The 23,418-nt window shown below is 40.7% G+C and overlaps 2 pseudogenes; one reads left to right on the top strand and one right to left on the bottom strand.

The window, feature by feature from the left end:
- Nucleotides 1-3,443, top strand: part of LOC150068180 (olfactory receptor 7E178-like) — a 47,600-nt pseudogene extending 44,157 nt beyond the window's left edge.
- Nucleotides 3,444-16,746: 13,303 nt separating this feature from the next.
- LOC150068179 (olfactory receptor 7E24-like) overlaps nt 16,747-23,418 on the bottom strand; it is a 7,279-nt pseudogene continuing 607 nt past the window's right edge.

Below are 23,418 nucleotides of genomic sequence, written 5' to 3'. Positions count from 1 at the left end.
ACTTCTGGATTTTTCTGTATATATGATGCCAGGGAATCGAACATAGAGCTCTGTGCATGCTAGGCGAGCACGCTACCCTAGGCCACACTCCCAGCCACGAGTCACGGAAATTTTTTATGATTCTGTCATCCCTATGTTTGAAATGTCCAGAGACTTGGCCTGTTAATACACACAGGTTGGTTAATTGTGCCCTGTGGGTATTAATCCTTCAAGGCCATGTAGAAGTCAAGGATGAGCCTTCCCTCTCCTGTCTCCAGGACACTGGGCCTATATCTGTCTCCTCATCACCACCATCTCTGCTCCTTCTGTGTCTTCATCTCTTTCCTGAGGACAGAGGCTGGATTTGTGCCGGGCACCAGATCTGGGATCCTCATATCTGTCTACTTGGGCCATAGCTGAAGAGAGAAGCAGCTTAAGCAACTGAGTGGGGCAGGATGGTTGGTGAAGAACTTGGAGACAAGGAGACTGCAAAGTGTATGTCCTCAGTGAATTTGCAGGTAGGGGTTGAAGGTTAGGGCTACCAGTATATGTAATGGAGAATTCTTTACCTACTGTGCTTTTTATTCTCATTTGTGGCTCACCAAATGTAGCAGGATGTAAATGGTTCAAACCAATTTCCTAAGTTCTCCTAAAGACTGTATGAAAGGAGGAGGAGGACGAGGAAGAAGAGGAGGAGAAGAAGGAGAAATAGGAGGAGGAGGAGAAAGGAGGGGAATGAGTAGGAAGATTGTGATGATGGTGAAAATGACAAAAGGACATTACATCAATGAAACTTTTGGCAGAATGCCCTGTGTCCTTCTCAGAGCTCTGAGTTTTAGGTCATTCTTTCTCATTTCATATCATTCACCTTCTGTAGTGTGTGCATGTGTGTGCGTTCACACACACACACGTAGGTTCTGTGGCTTGAACTCGGGCCTGGGTGCTCAGGTCCCTGACGTTTTTGCTCAAAGCTACAGCTCCACTTCCTGCGTTTAGTCGTTCCTTTTTAATTGTAATTAATAGAAAAGTTACCGTTATATTTGCCAGATAGAAAGTGCATTATTTCCCAAACATTGATACCATTTCTCATGTTTTTGTGCCCTTTTGCCTCTCCTTACCCACTCCTTTCATCTTGTTTCCCCCCTTCCTATCCAATTCCAAATAAACAAATTAATGAATATAGAATAAAACAGATAACAAGCTAAGATAGTGTAACAATATGAGAATAACCAAGGGACAATAAAAGAGATGAAAAATAACCTAGGACACTAAGAACAACAATTACACATCATATGGCTCTTGCTTCCATATCCTGGAGGTCTTCTCAATTAGCTTCCAGCTCCTAACTTCCTGATTCAAAACAAGATATTCTCAGAATTCCCTGCCCCAGACTTGCTTCCACCTGTGAATCTCAGACTTCAGCCTCTGGAATAGTTAGGATTAGAAATTTGAGCCACCTACTTCTGGAACACTGTATATTTTTAACAAGCAGACTGTTTCATCTTCCTCCTATTCATGTGGTTAAACCATAGCTTACTTGATGACAGTTGTTCAATAAGAATCTTTTCCTGCCACACTTTACTCAATTTGTGTGTGCATTGATGCACATGACCCTATGTGCATTCATATAATGTGATAATTGAGATTTAATTTTATGTTTTTATGTTTTATAGAAGGATACATGTCCTTTGTTTCTCTGAACCTGACTTATTTCACTCAATATCACATTTCCAGGCTTACTCATTTCCCTACCAATGCCATAATACAAGAAGAGGAAAGTTGAGAGGATCCAGAAGTAGATTTGTGCCTGCATGCTGTCACAGTGGAGATAAATAAGGAGTGACTGTTCCTGGGATTGGATTTTCTTTTCAGTGCGATAAAAATATTCACTGCACTAATGGATGGGAAACTGCTTCGTTCTCCTAACTCAATATTGCTCTAGTGGCTTGAACTACTGCTGGCCCTTCCCCCAGGGGAATCTTCCTGAAATCCTCCAGCCCAGTTTACAACCCAGAATCTCAATCTACACATGAAAGCCCACTCTCCAGCCCTCCCAGTGGATGGGCTTCCTAGAGCCTAGGGAAGGGCACTGGCTCCAAAAGTAGGCTCCTAGACAGAGACATGCATCATAAATGTGTAAATTCTTGGATCTCTCCTGCTGCCCTGGAACCTGTTCCCACACACTACATTACAAGGATGTACTGTCAGGTGACCTTGCTCTAGCCAGCCATTATCTTCTTTGCTTTCCAACACAACTGCGTGTCACTGGGGCACATATGGAGACAAAAGCCTGAGGAACAAGGCATCAGAGATTGAGAAGATTCTAGAAGTAGAGAATTGCCACAATTCACAAACACTAGTATACTCCACTGCATAGGTGGTGCAAAATTCAAGCTTGTAAAGGTGGTGCAAAATTCAAGCTTGTAAATACCTGACTTTCAAGTAATTAGAGCTGACAATTCCTGGATATGCGTTTCATTTTCTATCAAGATGTTTTTGTTTTTGAGCAGTTGTCCAGGTGATAAAGAAGCACAAAATCTAACCCTCGTTACACATTTTCTTCTACTTAGAATCTCAGAGGATCCAAAATTACAACCCATGCTCTTTGGACTCTTCCTCTCCATGTATTTCACCACCTTACTGGGAAATCTGCTCATCATCCTGGCCGTCAGCTCAGACTCCCACCTCCATACCCCCATGTACTTCTTCCTCTCCATCCTCTCCTTGGATGACATCTGCTTCATCTCCACCACCGTACCCAAAATGCTGGTGAAACTCCTGAGTCACAGCAGAGCCATCTCCTGTGCAGGCTGCCTCACACAGATGTGTCTCTTCACCATCTTTGGCTGCATGGATGCTATGCTTCTTACTGTGATGGCCTATGACTGCTTTGTGGCCATCTGTCACCCCCTGAATTACCCTCTCATCTTGAACCCTCGTCTCTGTGTCTCCTTGGTTCTGCTATGTTTTTCACCAGCTTCTTGGAAGGACAGCTGCACATGTGGATGGCATTGCAGATGACCGATTTCAAGGAATTGGAAATCCCAAGTTTCTTCTGTGATCCTTCTGAAGTCCTGGATCTTTCCTGTAAGCACACATTCACAAACGTTATCTTCAAATATGTTGTTGCTTCCATATATGGATTTCCTCCAATCTTTGGAATCCTTTTCCCTTACTATAAAATTATTACTTCAGTTCTGTGAATTCCATCATCAGGTGGGAAGTACAAAGCCTTCTCCACCTGTGGCTCTCACCTCTCAGTGGTGTGTTTATTCTTTGGGACAGGATTGGGAGTTTATTTTGCATCAGCGGTATCACATTCAACCCGGAGCAGCGCTGTGTCCTCAGTGATGTACACAGTGGTCACTCCTTTCCTGAACCCCTTCATCTACAGCCTGAGGAAAAGGGAACTCAAAAGAGCCCTGCGCAGATTTTACAAACCAGGAGCTGACATCAGGAGGTAGGAAATACATCTGTAATATGGTTTTGCAGAAGGAAGAATAGTTGACCCTCAGTCCTGTAAATCCTACCTCTCTGAACACATTATTTGTATTCTCTGGTTTCATTAGTATCATTCATGACACATGAATTCTGGAGAAAGTTGCTGACTAGGTCAAGGTGTTTCTTGAAGTAGGGGTTCCGTTTTTTGTTTTTTTCATATATTTTTATTGTAATTAATAGAAGGGTTACATTATATTCACCCGATAGAAGGTACATTACTTCATGAATATTGATATCCTTTCTCATGACATGGTCCCCATTTCCCTTCCCCCCTCTACCCGCTCCTCTTAATTTCCCCCTTCCCTCTCCTATTTCAAATAACCAATTAAGCACATATAAGCTATATCAGATAACGAGGTGAAATATTGTAACAATATGAAATAACCAAGGGACAGCAAAAGAGATGAGAGATAACAGTATATTAAGGACAATAGTAACTCATTATATGGCTTTGGTTTCCTTATCCTGGAGGTCCTTACATTTAGTGTCATACTATTTGGCCTAATGTCTCCAGATTTTGTTCTATTGTAAATCTCTGCTAGGAGAGCCCAAGTTTTCTACTGATTATGACAAATGAGGGAAACCATTGAGCCTATGTTCCTTTGAGTGTGGCTTACTTCACTTAATATAGTTTTGTAATGCCAAAATTTTAAATTTGTATAGGCAGCACATGTCTGGAGATGGTTGCCAAATAAACTGAATTTTGCAGAGGTTGAGATGTGAATTTTCTGTCATGGATAACTTATCTCAATCAAAGTGCACAAATGGAGATCTTTTCTATTTTGGTAGCACTGGTACTTGAACTCAGGGCTTTCTTCTTTCTTGGTAAATGATCTACAACCAGATTTTTTATTTGTTTGTAGTCATAGTATGGAAAGGATTTAGGGGTTATTAATGCACAGGTGTGTTCAGATGCTCATATCTCATGGTCAGCCTCTAGCTGCTGACTAATGAAAGCAAGGTGGGTACTTTTTGCTCTTGTTAGCTTGCTTGTTTGCTTGTTCATATGTACCTGTCCTTGGGCTTGAACTCAGGGCCTGGACACTTTCCCTGAGCTTTTTTCTCCAGGCTATTATTCTCCTACTTCACCCGTAGCTCGACCTCTTGCTGTCTCTGTGTGTATGAGTGTGTGTGGTGGGTGTGTGTGTTTAATTGGATATAAAAATCGAATGGACTTCCCAGCCACGGATGGCTTTGAAATGAAATTCCCAGATCTATGCCTCCTGAGTGTCTAGGATTCTGTGTGTGAAGCACAGGCACACAGGGAAAGCAATAAATGAACATTACTTGTGTCTTGGTAGGAAAATGAATACATAAGCTATTTTACATTGCTGAAGGTTTATTGATTTAAAGAACATGGTTGAGACAAATCAAATGATGTAAGATAAATAATGTAAAAGGCGTGGCTCATCATGTATTTTTAACTTATGGAGAGATGAATGTGTTTTGGTGTCACTTGTGGGCTTGGCTCTCCACATATACTTAATTGAAACATTTTAACAAAAGTTTGTATTTCACAGAAAACATGGATCGTATATCATTTAATAATTCCACTAAGCTACTTTCTCTCTTTAACACTTCTTATCTTGACTTACTTGCAGCAACAGATTTCAGATTAACATGTCCCTGTACTTGTATAATGTATGTTCATCTGAGTCATCTGTTCCATCATTCTCCTCTTCCACCTGCCTTATCACCAATAGACACATTATTATCCAGATTTCATTTTTAAACAAATAAACAGTGAGTATTATCACAGCATTGTCCTTTGGCTACTTGTTTCCATTCATTCCACTACTTCGTAATGGAACTCCACTCCAGATACTGATATTCGGGATATTTCTGTTCTTAAATTGTCTGGGGACTATTTGATAGACTTAAAACTTGGAACTGAATTCCTGCATATGCTGTAATGAGCCATATTTTTGCCAGTCCTGGGTTTGAACACAGGGTCTGGACACTGTCCTTGGGCTTTGTCAAGGCTGCAGCTCAAGGCCACATGAGTCACAGCACCACTTCCTGCTTTTTCTATGTATGTTTTACTGAGGAATACAATCAGATCTTTGTGAATGCTAGACAAACAGTCCATCAACAGGCCAAACTCCTGGACCTAATTAGCCATATTTTAGAGGCTGTCATCTGGGCATAGAACTTGGAAGCTTTGCTGCCCAGAGGACACGGCTAAAATCTATTGTATTGGACATTCTTTCCCCCCATCCATGTTAGTGAGTTCATTGAGATTTGTAAGCTTTTGATCAATTTTCTAATTGGGCATCTGTCTCATTTCTCTCAGAGTTTCACGAAGAGAATATCTTATTTAGGGGATTATAGACTGATCACAAAACAGAGCCACAGGGGTCACAGTTAGAGACGAGTATAGGAAGTGCAATAATCAGATAGATGATTGAAAAGGAAGAAACCCAGTAACTAAATGTCAATCACCATTGCCTACATGCCAGGAATACTTTGATACACTGTCAGCAAATTCCTCAATTCTGAAATTACTTCAGGAAGAAGCAGATATCATATGGGGATCTTGATTTATTTCTATGTAGGAGACTGAAGACTTCATGTTTTTTTTAAGTATAATTCAGTCCCAGCCCTGGTGTCTCATACCTGGAATCCTAGCTACTTAACTGGCTGAGTTCTATAGATAGAGGTTCAAAGCCAGAATGGGCAGCAAAGACCTGTGAGCTCTCATCTCCAATTAGCTACCAGGAAGCCAAAAGTGGAGTTTCTTACTGAAATGTTCGAGCTTTCCTTTGGACAGGAAAGCCTCAAGACCTGTACCCAGGCCTAGAGTCAAAATCCTAGGACGCACATGGACACACACACACACACACACACACACACACACACACACACACACACACGGCAGGGCGAGAGAGACAGGCAGACAGACAGACAGACAGACAGACAGACAGAATTAGAAAACAAAGCAATGATGCAGAATATCCTGGGAGACTGCAGGCACATTGGATCAAAACGAAGTTCACAGATTTAAAAAAAATCACTGCTGTGAACTACCCTGTAATGCAGAATAATCTGTATTTTCTCTGATCAGAAAACACTGCATGTAATGTTCTAACTTAGTTGAGTATCTATAGTGAATACAAAAATGGTAATAAATGAGACAAAAAATCTAGGATGATTGTGTTTGTCACAAGTGAAAAGTGTGGGACAGAATGTCGATATCGACTGTGCATATTTGAGTTCAAAATGATTGTGGAATTCCGACTTCTTCATTATGTATTGCTCTCTCTTCATATCAAAGGTCTCCAATTAATGCAGAGTTGTGCAATCTAACACACATCTCTGAATTTTATCTCCTGGGCTTCTCAGATGGCCCTGAGCTACAACCCATGCTCTTTGGGCTCTTCCTGTCCATGTACCTGATCACTGTGCTCAGAAATCTGCTCATCATCCTGGCTTTCCCATCTGACCCTCACCTCTACACCACCACGTACTTCTTCCTTTCCATCCTGTCCTTGGCTGACATTGTCTTCACCTCCACCACCGTCCCCAAGATGCTGGTGGACATCCAGACTCACGGCAGAGCCATCTCCTATGCGGGCTGCCTCACCCAGATATCTATTTTTGTCACTTTTGGTTGTATGGATCTTTTCCTTCTTACTGTGATGGCCTGTGACCGCTCTGTGGCCATCTGTCACCCCCTGAATTACCCTCTCATCAGGAACCCTCGTCAATGTGTCTCCTTGGTTCTGCCGTCATTTGTTAACAGCATCTTTGGTGGAGAGATGCACGTGTGGATGGCCTTACATATGACTGATTTCAAGGAAGTGGAAATCCCAAATTTCTTCTGTGATACTTCTCAACTCCTGGATCTTTCCTGTAAACACATACTCACAAATGCTATCTTCAAATATGTTGTTGCTACAATATATGGATTCCTACAATCTTTGGAATCTTTTATCTTATTATAAAATTATTTCTTCAGTGCTGAGAATTCCATCAACAGGAGGGAAGTACAAAGCCTTCTCCACCTGTGGTTCTCACCTGTCAGTGCTGTGTTTATTCTTTGGGACAGGATTGGGGGTCTACTTTGCATCCGCCATGTCACATTCTCCCAGGACCATCACTGTGTCCTCAGCAATGTACACAGTGGTCACTCCTCTCCTGAATCCCTTCATCTACAACCTGAGGAACAAGCACCTCAAAAGTGTCCTGAGGAGGTTGTTCATACCAAGAGCTGTTTTGCAGAAGCAACAAAGTTGACATGGAATCAGATAAATTCTACCTGTTTGAATACCTAATTGTTCTAGTTTCATTAGTAAAATCCATTACCAGAAAAGAATCTATCAAGATAGATTCTAAATGGAAAAATGTATCTTTTTCATGTTTAAAATGTTAGTTTGTAAAGAATGATGAATGTCGGCAGATGGTGGGCCCAACAAAGAATGTTGCAAGGATTGAGTGGCAAGTTTGTTATATGTAAATTTTACCTCAATAAAATTGGACAGAAACATGCCTTTTTGTTTTTCTTTTTTAAGCAGTCTTTGAAGTAATAACTTTCTAATTGGTAGTCAGATATCCTGCCTCCTGCCCTTTGGTTTTGAGTTATTTTCAACTTATAAGTTAGTCCCCTAATTGTTTCCTCTAATGCATTTTTTTTTACTTTAGAGGTGATGGGCTACCATTATCTAATTCAAGTAAAGAGGGCATTTCATTCTGGACAGTGTAATTCCTTCCTTCCCTTTCTTCCATAATATCTTTCAAAGAAAATTGAAAATCTTGTTTCCTATGGAAATTATGTGAGGATAGACAAACCTAATCCACTGGCATCTACATTTGGTTCTAGGCTGCTTGATTGTCTGGGTACATGAACTCTATGATATGGGGGTCTCCTAATGCTTGAGTGAGCTGGAGGAAGCAATGAAAGAGCAATCCATTACCTAATCTACAGGGATGTGAGTGGTGCCTTGGAAAGACATTGGAGCGTTCATCTCAAATTCACTCGTAGAAAAACCAAGAGTAGGGGACATCGGCTTGGACTTGGTCTTCCAAGACTCAACCAGACATCGCTAGCCCACACTTTATCCCATCCTTCATCTGTCAGCTGCATTCTTACCGTGCACTTATCACTGTCAAGACAGGGACACTCAGGGACATGAACTGGTGGATCTGAAATGCAGTGAACAGTCCCCATCTTTGAAAGGAAGGTTCTCTCATGGATATACCTAACATCCAGTGTTGGTTAATGCACAAACACAAAGGACTAGCTGGCCTTGCTGGGTCAGTCCAGGCCAAGCTGAGCAGTCACCCAAAGTGTGGAGCATCTGATGGGACTGGCTGAGACCACTGCATCCCATGTCAACTACTTTTTACGTACTTGCTTTACTTTTCAACTCAAGAGGTTCCTGCAAGAAACATTTCTGTATGCAATTTTCACTGCAAACTCTTTCCATGGATTTCAGTGGCAGTTTCCTATGAAGTCTTTACATACTTGTATATGTATGGTACATTGTGGTACTAATACTTTGGAACATTTTGGAGAAAACTTATATCCCCTTAACTCCATTAATGTCCCAAGAGTACCATGAAATATAGATGAGCAAGTCCATAACGTACTCAACATTTCCCTATGTCAAAACCTGCTGTACTTGGACACTTCAACTAGCAGATCCAATGTCTACCATCAGAATTACCAGTGATGATGTTTAAGACAAGTGACAATTGTAGTGCTTTGCCTACATTGCCTTAGTTTTTATTCTTACTGTCTGTTAATAATTTGTATATATGTGTGAAATAATATTGTTCTTAGGACATCATTATCTCACTGTGACATCACAGAACTAGTGCAAAATCATAATTTGTGACATCACTTTGATGGAATGACATCACTGACCTACCACAACATCCTAACCATTGTGACATCACATGGCTATTTTACATCAGAGAAGCTTTGACCTCATGTCCTGATTTTAGCCTAAGAAAGTTTCAGGCATGACAGGCATTGTGACAGTAAAAAACATAATCATGACCTCACATCAGAATTTTGGCATCATTGTGCCATTGTGATGTCACTGTCACATTGTGACACCATAAACCTACTGTGACACCACAGTGCTTGTGGAAATCCATTAATTAAAACTGAATTAAGAACATTGGCGCCTCATACGTGGAGATTAAAGAAACCCCTGCATTATTCATAGTCTCATGCTCACAATTCACACATATGCCCAGATACTATTTGTATAGGTTTCTAGTTATGAAGATGGAGAGGTAGTACTTTTCTGATCATAATATTTGAGCTATTCTAAGTATAAATATATGCCCAATTACAATTTCATGGATTGACATAAAAAATAATGGTAACAACAGTGGGTTTTTCTCTCCAATACCAAGGCTTAAATTCAGGATCTCCTGTTTCTATCCTGTTTGCTTAGCTTGTTTGCTCATTTGAACTACATCTCCAGCCTGCCTTTTTGCTGAATAATTAAAATGGGTTCCAAACTTTTTTTTCTAGCCAGACTAACTTAACGACATTTACAGGACAGATAGAAAATCCTGGAAATAGAAGAGGAAAATGCAAGTGACACAAGAAGCAAGTAAAAGTACACCTATATCATTGACATATATTCAAAAGAAGTGGTTTGGCTTGGCTCTGATATTAAGCTTCCCCAAATCCTAGACTTGTGATAAGCCATGCACAAGGAAGCAAGTTATGATTTTATGAGGCCCAAACCACTGCTTTGTATGAATTGGGTTGATACATTACATTAGGCCACCGGAGAAGTTATCTAGGCCTATCTCTGAAGACATACTCTACTGGTCTGTTCCTGACAGGCTTATTTCCATAACACAGGAAGATGGCATACTGTGGTGGGAAGGTAGATTCTGTAACAATATTAACGTAAAAGAGTCTGAACTTTACTCATTTAGTGTTTTGAGGGTCTGTGGTTTGAACTTAGCCTGGGCACTGTCTCTGAGCTCTTAGGCTCAAGGCTACCACCCTACCCATGGGCCTGGTTTCTGTCACTGAGCGCTTCAGCTCAAGTCAACCACCCTATCCTTTAGCCAAGGGCCCCTTCCATTTTCTAGAGGTTAATTGGAGATAAGAGTCGTAGGTCCTTTTGTGCCCCAGCTGGCTTTTAACCTTGATCCTCAAATCTCAGTCTCCCTAGGAGCTAAGATAAGTGTCTGAAGTTTGAGTGCTTCTCCAGTATATCCTTAGTTGGTACTGTTACTGTTGTTGACAGAAAGCATCTTTCTGTCTATTCCCTATGTTCATGGCAAAAAGTTATTTCACTCCAACAATGTATATTTCACCTTCATAGACCAACTATTAGAAATTTATAATAGTGGCTTTTCTCTTCCAGTAAATTATAGCCTTAGACTGAGGGTATAACATCAGACTAGTATTTCACTGGCACTTAGGTCAGTTTTATATTGTAGACCAACCAAAAGAACTACATGATTGAGTGTTGGGTCTTCAGTACCAATGAACTGAGTAACTAAATCTTTACAGTAGAAAATTAGTTTTTGAGGTTTCCTTGCTTAAGGATGGTGCTTTACTACTGAGTCAAAACTCTCATTTCTTCATATTTGAAGGGGGTATGCATTTTGAGGAACTTACTTCATTAGGGAAAACAGGCCCCTGCACTTCTCACACAGCCTTGTTGGAACCATGAACTTCAGATTGCCATTTCCAGAGGAGCTAGGATTGCTAACTTGAGCCAAAGGTCATCCATCCTTTCCTGTATTTAGAACACATTTAATTACTGTCCCATTACCAGGGGGCCACTGAGTAGACAGTACAACCTCTGAGTCAGAGACACAAAGACAGAGAGAGAGAGAAAGAGAGAGAGAGAGAGAGAGAGAGAAAATGATTGTGTGTGTGTGCGTGCGCGCGCGCGCGCGTGTGTGTGTGTGTGTGTGTGTGTGTGTGTGTGTGTGTGTGTGTGTGTGTGTAGATTATGGCCTAACCAGTATAACCCTCATTCCCAAACCAGACAGAGATTCATCAAAGAAAGAGAACTATAGACCTATATCTTTGATGAACATCGATGCAAAATTTCTCAACAAAATACTGGCCAACCGTCTACAACAACTCATCAAAAAAATTATACACTATGATCAAACCGGATTCGTCACAGGGAGACAAAGCTGGTTCAACATACCCAAATCAATTAATGTAATTCAACACATCAACAGGAGCAAGGACAAAAACCACATGATTGTCTCAATAGATGCGGAAAAGGCATTAGACAAGATCCAACACCCCTTTATGTTAAAAGCTCTGGAGAAACTAGGAATCCATGGAACATTCCTCAATGTAATAAAGGCTGTGTACGAGAAACCTACTGCTAGTATTACACTTAATGGTGAAAATATAAAGACATTCCCTCTAAAATCAGGAACGAGACAAGGATGCCCACTCTCTCCACTACTCTTTAACATAGTACTAGAATTCCTAGCCAGGGCAATAAGGCAAGAAGCAAGCATAAAGGGGATCCAAGTAGGGAAAGAGGAAATAAAACTATCCCTCTTTGCAGATGACATGATTCTGTATTTAAAGAATCCTATAGACTCTACTCCCAAGCTCCTTGAGCTGATCCAAAGCTTTGGAAGAGTAGCAGGCTATAAAATCAACCCTCAAAAATCAACTGCCTTCCTTTATGACAACAGTGAGAGGAACGAGGCAATAATCAGGAAAGAAACTCCTTTCACAATAGCCTCAAAGAAAATAAAGCACATAGGAATTAGCTTAACTAAGAATGTAAAGGACCTTTTTGACGAAAACTTTAAAACCCTAAAAAAGGAAATTAAAGCAGAACTAAGGAAATGGAAAAACCTCCCATGCTCCTGGATTAGAAGAAGCAACATTGTGAAAATGACAATCTTGCCAAGAGCTATCTATAAATTCAATGCAATACCCATCAACATACCAATGTCATTCTTTAAAGAAATAGAAGAGGCAATCCAAAATTTCATATGGAATAATAAAAGAACCCGTATAGCAAAAACACTTCTTAGCAGAAAGAACAGCACTGGAGGAATTTCAATTCCAAACTTTAGACTCTATTACAGAGCTATAATTCTCAAAACAGCTTGGTACTGGCACAGGAACAGGCCTGAAGACCAATGGAATAGAACTGAGGACCCAGATATTAAACCACAGACCTATGGCCACCTAATCTTTGACAAGGGAGCCAAAAAAATAGAATGGAAGAAAGACAGCCTCTTCAACAAGTTGTGCTGGCAGAACTGGTTAAGCACCTGAAGAAAACTAAACCTGGATCCTTCTTTGTCACCTTGCACTAGAATTAACTACAAATGGATCAAAGACCTGGAGGTAAAAGTTGACACACTGAAAACTCTACAGGAAGGAATAGGAGATACAGTAGGCCTCCTTGGCACAGGTCGAAACTTTCTTAATAAGGACCAAGAATCACAACAAATCAGAGAAAGGCTGGATAAGTGGGACTGCATTAAACTGCAGAGCTTTTGTATGGCAAAGGACATAGCCAGTAAACTAATCAGGAAGCCTACAGAGTGGGAGAAGATCTTCACCAACTAAACAACGGACAAAGGCCTCATATCTAAAATATATCAACAACTCAAAAAATTGAATCACTCCAAAACTAATCTCCAAAGTAACAACCATCCCATTAAAAAATGGGCCAGACACTTAAAGAGAGTCTTCTCTGAAGAAGAAACAAAAATGGCCTATAGACACATGAAGAAATGCTCAACATCTCTGGTCATAAAAGAAATGCAAATCAAAACAACTCTAAGATTCCACCTCACTCCAGTTAGAATGGCCAGGATCAGGAAAACAAATGACAACAGACGCTGGAGGGGATGTGGCCAGGAGGGATCACTACTACACTGTTGGTGTGAGTGCAAACTCGTTCAACCACTATTTAAGCAGTGTGGCAGTGCCTCAAAAGACTAAACATAGAACTCCCCTATGACCCAGCAATTCCACTACTCCACATTTACCCAACCACCCAGAAACAAGGACGTACTAAACCCACTAGCAAAACCATGTTCATTGCAGCACTATTCACCATAGCAAAGATATGGAACCAACATAGATGTCCCTCAGTTGATGAGTGGATCAACAAGTTGTGGTATTTGTACACAATGGAATTCTATGCTGCTGTCAGAAAGAATGACATTGCCCCATTTGTTAGGAAATGGAACTTAGGCTCAATGGTTTCCCTCATTTGTCATAATCAGTAGAAACCTTGGGCTCTACTAGCAGAGATTTGCAATAGAGCAAAATCTTGATACATAAGGACATATAATGTGAAGCTAATTGAGAGAACCTCCAGGATAGTGAAACAAAAGCCATATAATGAATGATTGTTGTCCTTAATGTACTATGTTGTCTCTCATCTCCTTTGCTGTCCCTTGGTTATCTCATATTGGTATAGTATCTCACTTTGTTATCTGATTTATTGAATTTATTTGTATTTGGACATTTGAAATTTGATAGGGAAGGGGGGAAAGGAAGACGGGTGGGAGGTGTGGGGGGGGAGGGATAGGGGTACCAAGACATGTGAAAGGGTATCAATGTATGTGAATTAATGTACCTTCTATCAGGCAAATATCATGTAACCCTTTTACTAATTACAATAAAAAAATAAAATAAAAAAATAAAAAAGAACACATTTAATTACTGTCCCCTCACCAGAGGGCCATTGAGTAGACAGTACAACATCTGAGTCAGAGACACAAAGACAGAGAGAGAGAGAGAGAGAGAGAGAGAGAGAGAGAGAGAGAGAGAGAGAGAGAGAGAGAGAGAGAGAGAGAGAGAATGATTGTGTGTGTGTGTGTGTGTGTGTGTGTGTGTGTGTGTGTGTGTGTGTATGTGTGTGTAGATTATGGCCTAACCAGATATTCCCTGTGATATGAATTTCCCAGGATATATTGTAAGAATTCAATTCTGTAATGGTGGAAAAAACTATTTCTTAGATTTGGATAGCCTAATACACTTTGTTAAGCACCAGGACCAGAGTCCAAGAACTAAATTCAGAAATAAATTTTTGACACCAATTTTTAAAAATTAAAAATATGCGGTAAATAAAAGAGTTAAAAACATTTTAAGTACATCACTGGGATAGATGATTGATAGAAAGGCAGGGAACACAGTTGTGGGATTCGGCCTGTGAGGTGGTAGAGACACACTGGAGCCAGGTGGTTCACCACCAGGCTGCTGGAGAAAACAGCAATTTCGTTCCGTGAAAGCACTGGGAGGAGGGCAGAGGGAAGAGGAGGAACAAACAGAGGAGTATTTCTACAGCCAATGGCACCACTTCTGGGGGCCTAGCACATCTAAAGGGACCACCTGTGTCCTCACCACACCGTTTTCATCTAGATGGTTCAACCTAGCAAGGGGGGGGGTTCAAACATTGCCCATCATCCCACTCAGGTCATCACATCACCAGCTCTGCAGTCAGAAGCACAGACCCCGCTGAGCCAGCTTCTCCTTCCTGTCCCCTACAGTGCTAGACAGTGGTTGTGTGAGGCATTCCCATTTCCCCTACTTCATTCTGCAGAAAATCTAACACAGACCCAGAAAAAGATCCAGAGAGGCTGTGTAAACTAGCTCAGAAGGAAATTCCTCCCCCTAATCAGCCCACTTTCTACCTGACCAGAAGCAACCTTCTGCAGGGAGGCCCAACTTGCTCAAAGGCAGCACTTACCTGTCCTGATTCAGTTCTGGTCCAGTTTACAGTGCATTCAGGTTCAATGTGGGTTCATTTTGTACACAGAACATAAAATACTCACTAGTGGTACCAACGTGTTTCAGTTAACACGAGAGACACTTCACCAGTCTCTTTCAACCAGTACCAACTAGATTCAGTAGGACCAGCAATGGGGCAACATCTCACCACCACCTCAGCTCAGATGTACAGGCATGTCCAGCTCACCCACAGGCGTAGACAAGGCCCATACACACCGGCAGAGTTCAACTTCCATAACAGACAAAAATATTCCCGACCTTCAGAGTTAACGTTATTCATATTCTCTTGCCAATGGTTTTCTTCTTGATGAAAAATAACCTTGAGTGCACATGACTTCATCTACTCATCCTGATCATGACAAGGCCATATTGACTCCAAACCTACCTGCCCACTGAGGGTGGATGAAAGCTCCAGGCTCAACTATAGGGTTCCTGTGAGGGAGCCAGTGTCCAGCTTCAGGAGGCAAAAAACCACAGGCACAAGACACTCACCTCTGAGCCCATCAGAACTGCAGTCGTTCAAAATGAAGGTGGGTGCAGACGAGGCATATTAGCTATTGTAAGAAGCCTTGAAATTACAACACAGACCTCAAAAGTACCCAGTCTCTCAGAATATATGCTTGTGCTTGAAGAAGAACAAATTAGAAAAGTTCCACAGAAGTATTTGTTTAGACTCTTCATATATTCCAGGAGAAACTCAAAGGTCAAATGAATTTCATTCAACTTTTCCCTTCTCTATCATTGCCCCTTCCAGGAAAATTATTTTTTCCTATATTTTTATTGTAATTAATGGAAGGGTTGAATTACATGCACCAGAAAAAAGGTGCCTTACTTCACAAACATTGATACCCTTTCTCATGTCTTGGTCCTCATTTCCCTCCCACCACCCCACTCCTCATCTTGTTTTCCTCCCTTCCCTATCCGACCTCAAATAACCAAATACGCATATATACAATATATCAGATAACCAGATGAAATCCTGTAAGAATATGAGATAACCAAGGACACAAAAAAGATGACAGATAACCTAGTACATGAAGGACAACAATCACTCATTATATGGCTTTTGTTTCTATATCCTGGAGGTCTTTCATTTAGTGTCATTCTATATGGCCTTATGTATCTAGGTTTTGTTCTATTGTAGATCTCTTCTAGGAGAGCCAAAGGTTTCTACTGATTATGACAAATGAGGGAAACCATTGAGTCTATGTTCCTTTGTGTCTGGCTTACTTCACTTAATATAATTTTTTCTAAGTCTTTCCATTTCTTCTAGGAAGTTCTTAGAGTCTAAAATACCATTGTAATTTTCTTCTGTGTACATTCCATTTACATCAGTTGCATTGAGAACCTCACAGGCACTACTCATCTGCAGAAAAACAATTTATGCTCCAGAACTGAATCTTTGCATCTGTCTATAAATACTCAGTCTCCAGAATCCTAAGGCTCTTAACTACTGTGCAATGAAGGAACAAAATGGGGAATTAATTAGCCAATTACTCTTCAAATTTTTCACATGGAAGAAGAAGCAGAGAGCTGCCTAATTCTTCCATTTAGTTAAGTGTCCTACCCAAGTTCTGAGTTCCAAGGATCCTGCTGCCCAGCCTCCTCAGAGTCCTGCTAATGTCCCTGTTCCTCAGGCTGTAGATGAAGGGGTTCAGCATGGGGGAGACCGCTGTGTATATCATCGAAGCCACCACGATCTTCTTGGAGGCATGGAACACAGTGGAACCACAGTACGCACCAAGCAAGGTGCCATAGAAAAAGCAAACCACCGACAGATGAGCCCCACACATGGAAAAGGCTTTGTGCCTCCCACTTTCTGTGGGGATCCTGAGGATGGAAGAGATAATTTTGTAGTAAGAGTAAAGGATCCCTGAAAGAGGAAATAGCCCAAAGATGACAGTAGTTACATATATGAACAAGTTATTTGTAAGGGAACCAGAACAGGACAGTTTAAATATTTGAGAAGCATCACAGAAGTAATTTGGGATTTCCACACTTTTAAAGCAAGTGAATTGTAAGATCAATATATTGTGTGACTGGGAATCCAGAAAACTAAACAGGGCAGACACCAGTACTAAGATGCAACAGCAGCGAGGGTTCAAGAGGACCGGGTAGTGCAGGGGGTGACAGATGGTCACAAAGCCGTCATAGGCCATGACAGTCAGAAGCATGTCATCCATGCAGCCAAAAAAGAGGAAGAAAGACATCTAGGTGATGCAGCCCCCATAGGAGATGGCTCTGCTGTGATTCTGGATGTTCACCAGCATCTTGGGGACCGTAGTAGAAGTGAAGCAGATGTCAGCCAAGGAGAGGTTACAGAGGAAGAAGTACACGGCGGTGTGGAGATGAGGGTCAGAGCTGACGGCCAGGATGATGAGCAGATTTCCCCGCACAGTGGTCAAATACATGAACAGGAAGATCCCAAAGAGGACTGGTTGTAGTTTAGGGTCATCTGAGAATTCCAAGAGATAGAACTCAGAGACTGTGGTTAGATTTTCTGCTTCGAGATCACTCGGACAGTTGCTTAAAGAAGAAATGTCATTAGAAAAACAAAATGTGTGTCCAGGAATGCTCAACTGTACATACCTGATATCCAAATATTTATAAGTTTAAATGTGTAACATATTTGAGATGGAGTATACTTAGAAATATTTCTCTGTTATGGCAATCCCCCACTTCCAGCCTCTTCTCACCCAGAAGTTTGCCTATCCTCCTGTCCTACTGGTGAACAGCATTGTTAGAAATCCCAAAACAATTTTTAAATGGGGTTGTTGTTTCTTGGACGGTTTACTTTGGGGAGGTTTAATTGTTGAGCTTTAGAGAGACTTATCCGAAGAAGAAATAAGAATAGCCAGTAGACACATGAAGAGATGCTCTCCATCTCTGGCTATAAAAGAAATGCAAATCAAAACAACTTTGAGATTCCACCTCACTCCAGTTAGAATGGCCATGATCAAGACATGTAATAACAACAGATGCTGGCAGGTATGGGTCCAGAAGGGAACACTACTACACTGCTGGTTGGAGTTTAAATCTGTTGAGCCACTGTAGAGAGCAGTATGGAGAGTCCTCAGAGGGCTAAACATACAGCTTCCCTGTGACCCAGCAATCCCATTTGTGGTCATCTACCCAAATGCTGGGTCACAGGGACTCTCTGTTCAGTCTTTTGAGGAATCTCCATAGCTTTTCAGAAATTTTACCAACAACATAGGAATGTCCCCTTCTGGCCACATCCCCACCAGCATCTGTGATTACCAGTTTTCTTCATAATGGTCATTTAACTGAGGTTTGGTGGAATCTCAAGGTATTTTTTTAATTTTTTATTGCAATTAATAAAAGGGTTACATGATATTTGCCTTATAGAAGGTGCATTAATTCACATACATTAATACCCTTTCACATGTCTTGGTACCCTTTACCCTCCCCCGCACCGTCCCCCCATCTTGGTTTTCCCCCCTGCCCTATCAAATTTCAAATAACCAAAAACAAATAAATTCAATATATCAGATAACAAAGTGAGATACTGTAACAATATGAGATACCCAAGGGACAGCAAAGGAGATGAGAGATAACATAGTACATTAAGGACAACAATCATTCATTATATGGCTTTTGTTTCAATATCCTGGAGGTCCTCTCAATTAGCTTCATACTACATAGCCTTATGTATCAAGGTTTTGCTCTATTGCAGATCTCTGGTAGTAGAGCCCAAGGTTTCTACTGATTATGACAAATGAGGGAAACCATTGAGCCTAAGTTCCTTTGAGTCTGCCTTACTTCACTTAATATGATTTTTTGTAAGTCTTTCCATTTCCTAACAAATGGGGCGATGTCGTTTTTTTTCTGACGGAAGCATAGAATTCAATTGTGTACAAATACCACAACTTGTTGATCCACTCATCAACTGAGGGACATCTATATTGGTTCCATATCATTGCTATGGTGAATAGTGCTGCAATGAACATTGTTGTGCTAGTGAATTTAGTATGCCCTTGTTTCTGGATGGTTGGGTAAATGACAAGTAGTGAAATTGCTGGGTCATAGGGGAGTTCTGTTTAGCCTTTTGAGGCACTGCCATACTGCTTTCCATAGTGGTTGAATGAGCTTGTACTCCAAGCAACAGTGTAGTAGTGATCCCTCCTGGCCACATCCCCTCCAGCATCTGTTATTATTCGTTTTCCTGATCCTGGCCATTCTAACCGGAGTGAGGTGGAATCTTAGAGTTGTTTTGATTTGCATTTCTTTTATGACCAGAGATGTTGAGCATTTCTTCATGTGTCTATAGGCCATATTTGTTTCTTGTTCAGAGAAGACTCTCTTTAAGTCTTTGGCCCATTTTATAATGGGATGGTTGTTACTTTGGAGATTAGTTTTGGAGTGATTCAATTTTTTGAGTTGTTGATATATTTTAGATATGAGGCCTTTGTCCATTGTTTGGTAGGTGAAGATCTTCTCCCACTCTGTAGGCTTCTGAATTTATTTACTAGCTATGTCCTTTGCCATAAAGCTCTGGAGAAACTAGGAATCCATGGAACATTCCTCAATATAATAAAGGCTGTGTATGACAAACCCACTGCTAGTATTACACTTAATGGTGAAAATATAAAGCCATTCCCTCTAAAATCAGGAACGAGAGAAGGATGCCCACTCTCTCCACTCCTCCTTAACATAGTATTAGAATTCCTAGCCAGTGGATTAAGGCAAGAAGCAAGCATAAAAGGGATCCAAGTAGGGAAAGAGGAAGTAAAACTATCCCTCTTTGCAGATGACATGATTCTGTATTTAAAGAATCCTATAGACTCCACGCCCAAGCTTCTTGAGCTGATTCAAAACTTTGGAAAGGTAGCAGGGTAGAAAATTAACCCTCAATAATCAACTGCCTACCTCTATGCCAACAGTGAGAGGAATGAGGCAACAATCAGGAAAGCAACTCCTTTTGCAATAGCCTCAAAGAAAATAAATTATCTAGGAATTAGTTTAACTAAGAATGTAAAGGACATTTTTGATGAAAACTTTAAAACCCTGAAAAAGGAAATTAAAGCAGAACTAAGGAAATGGAAAAACCTCCCGTTCTCCTGGATTGGAAGAAGCAACATTGTGAAAATGACAGTCTTGCCAAGGGCTATCTACAAATTCATCGCAATACCCATCAATATCCCAGTGGCATTATTTAAAAACAGAAGAGGCAATTCAAAATTTCATATGGAATAATAAAAGACCCTGTATAGCAAAAACACTTCTTAGCATCAAGAACAGCCGTGGAGAAATTTCAATTCCAAACTTTAGGCTCTATTACAGGGCTACAATTATCAAAACAGCTTGGTACTGGCACAAGAACAGGCCTGAAGACCAATGGAATAGAACTGAGGATCCAGATATTAAACCACAGACCTATGGCCACTTAATCTTTGACAAAGGAGCTAAAAAAATAGAAGGGAAGAAAGACAGCCTCTTCAACAATTTGTCCTGCCAGAACTGGTTAAGCACCTGCAGAAAACTAAAGTTGGATCCTTCTTTGTCACTATGCACTAGAATTAACTCGAAATGGATCAAAGAACTGGAGGTAAAAGCTGACACACTGAAAATTTTGCAAGAAGTCTTCTTGGCACAGGTCGAAACTTTCTTAATAAGGGCCAAAAATCACAACAAATCTCAAGGTTTATTGATTTGCATTTTTTGTCAGTCCTTGGCCTTGAACTTGGGGCCTTGGCACTGTCCTTAGACCCTTTTTACTCAAGGTTAGTACTCTGCCATTTGAGCCACACTGCCACTTACAGCTTTTTCTATGGATGTGGTACCAAAGGACTTGAATCCAGGGCTTTGTGCATGGGAGGTGACCACTCTAAAACTAGGCTATGCTCCCAGGCCCACTTCCTACTTCTTCCGTGCATGTGGCACTGAGCAGTTGAACCCACAGCTCTATGCATGCTAGCTAAGCACTCTAATATCAGATTAACATTTGTCCATTGAATAGCAACTTCACAGTTGCCATACCTCTCCTGTGGTGACTAGTGCAGGAATTCCCTCGGATGTAAGAGATGTTGTGGCAGATCCTAAGCAGATGGCAGGGAAATGAGGTAGAGCCTAAAGCTTTATGCTTCTCATATGAGGAAGGAAAAAAGTTGTTTTCCGATACACAACAAATCTACATAGGGCTCTAGAAATGGACATCCTTATGTGTTGGAGAAAGACAACAAGACTCTGATCTTCAATTAAACACCAAAAATGTTAAAAGAAGTTATGTCTCAATGAAAGCAGTGCCAGCCTTGACAAAAAGAAAAAAATCAGGAACAGGGTAAGGTCCGGAGTTCAAGACCCAGAAAAAAGGATTGCAGTTTTAAATTCCAGAAATCTAAACAGCTTTAGTTTTGGAAAAAAAAAACACTTGAGATCTCTCAATCTCAGTGACTTCTTTCTTTTCCCTTTCTCAAAATATTATTATGGTTAAATAGTTGTACCAGATGATTCAACTTGTCATGTTTATTTATGGGCTCTGTAATCAAAGTCATTCATTCCACAGTTCTTCTAGTCTCTTTCATGCCCTACCCATCCCCTCACTCTGTCTGGATCCCTTTCCCCATATGTATATGACCAAATGCAGTCATGATATTCTTTTGAATGCTGTCCCTGAGCTTTATTGCTCAAGACTAAATCTCTACCACTTTGAGACAGGAGGCACCCTCGGGTTTTCTGGGGGCTCATTGAAAACAAGAGTCTCTTGGTCCTTCCTGATGAGCTGGTTTTGAACCATGACCCTCAGATCTCAGTCCCCTGAGTAGCTAGGATGACAGGCATAAACCAGCATCAAACAGCTTTATTTACCTTTAGTGTTTCTTGATGTTTTAACCATTCTGAGCACATTTTATTTTTTTATTCCAATCTTAGTAAATAATGAAAACCCCAACTATGTGTGAAATATACCTGTAGGCCCACTATACATTATAATAAAAACAAAAAGATAATATTTTTAAAAAGTGGACAGAAACAGATCATTTTGGTTTTGGTAGCACTGGTGTTTGAACTCAGGGCTTTGTGATTTCTTGGCAAATTATGTACAACCTCCTTTTTTGTTTTTACTAATTTATAGATAGGATCTAGGACTTTTTAATGCACAGGTCTGGCTGGATGCTTATATCTCAGAGGTGAGCCTCTAACTGCTGGCTCATAAAAGCAACATGGATGATTTTTGTTGTTGTTTGCTTGCCTCTTTGCTTCTTTGTTTGTACCAGTCCTGGAGTTTGAACTTAGGATCTGGACACTTTCCCTGAGTTTTTTGCTCAGGGCTATTGTTCTACTTCTTGAGCCATAGCTTGACTTCTTACTGTGTGGGGAGTTGTGTGTATGTGCTTAATTGGACATAAAATTTTGATATACTTCCCAGCCCTGGATGGCTTTGAAACAGAAATTCTCAGGTCTCTACCTCCTGAGTAGCTAGGATTTTTGGTGTGAAGCACAGGTGCACAGCTAAAAGTGTTTTACATCAGGGAAACAATAAACAAACATTATTTTTGACTTGGTTGTAAAATGAATACATAAGATATCTTACATTGCAGAAGGTTCATTGATTTACAGATCGTGTTTGAGACATATCAAATGACAATATGAATAATATCAGGGTGTGGCTGATCATGTATTATTATGAACTATGAGTAGATGAATGTTTGCTGATGTCACTTTCATATCACTTGTGTGATTGGCTCTCCCCATATAGTTAACTGCTACAATTTTATAAAAGTTTACATTTCACCAAAATCACTGATGATATTTGAAGTATATATAATTTAATAATAGGACTAAGCTACCTTCTCTCTTCAAAACTTTTATCTTGACTTCTTTGTAGAAAGATATTTCAAATTAATATGTCCACACCCTTGTATAATGTATATTCACACCTGTAATCTTAGCTACTCAGAGGGCAGAGGCCTGAGGATCTTGTTCAAATCCAGCCAGGCAAAACAAAGCCCAGAGATTCTTATCTACAATTAATTCCTAGAAACCTGGAAACAGAAATGTGGCTCAAGGGTAGGGCACTATCCTTGAGCTGAAGAGGTCAGGGACAGCACCCAGGTCCTGCAGTAAGGCAGTAACCTTGACCTGAAGTGCTCAGGGACAGGGCCCAGGCCAGAGTTCAAGCACCATGACCCCCAAACCCCTAAAAAGATCCAAATTTCCTTTTTTACACACATGAACATTGAGTATTATGACTGCATTCTCCCACA

Source organism: Megascapheus bottae, chromosome 1 (genome assembly GCF_031878675.1).
Source record: "Megascapheus bottae isolate mThoBot1 chromosome 1, mThoBot2.hap1, whole genome shotgun sequence".
NCBI classification, from domain to species: domain Eukaryota; kingdom Metazoa; phylum Chordata; class Mammalia; order Rodentia; family Geomyidae; genus Megascapheus; species Megascapheus bottae.
Note: the sequence above shows the minus strand (reverse complement) of the source record. Positions and strands in the feature narration are given on the sequence as shown.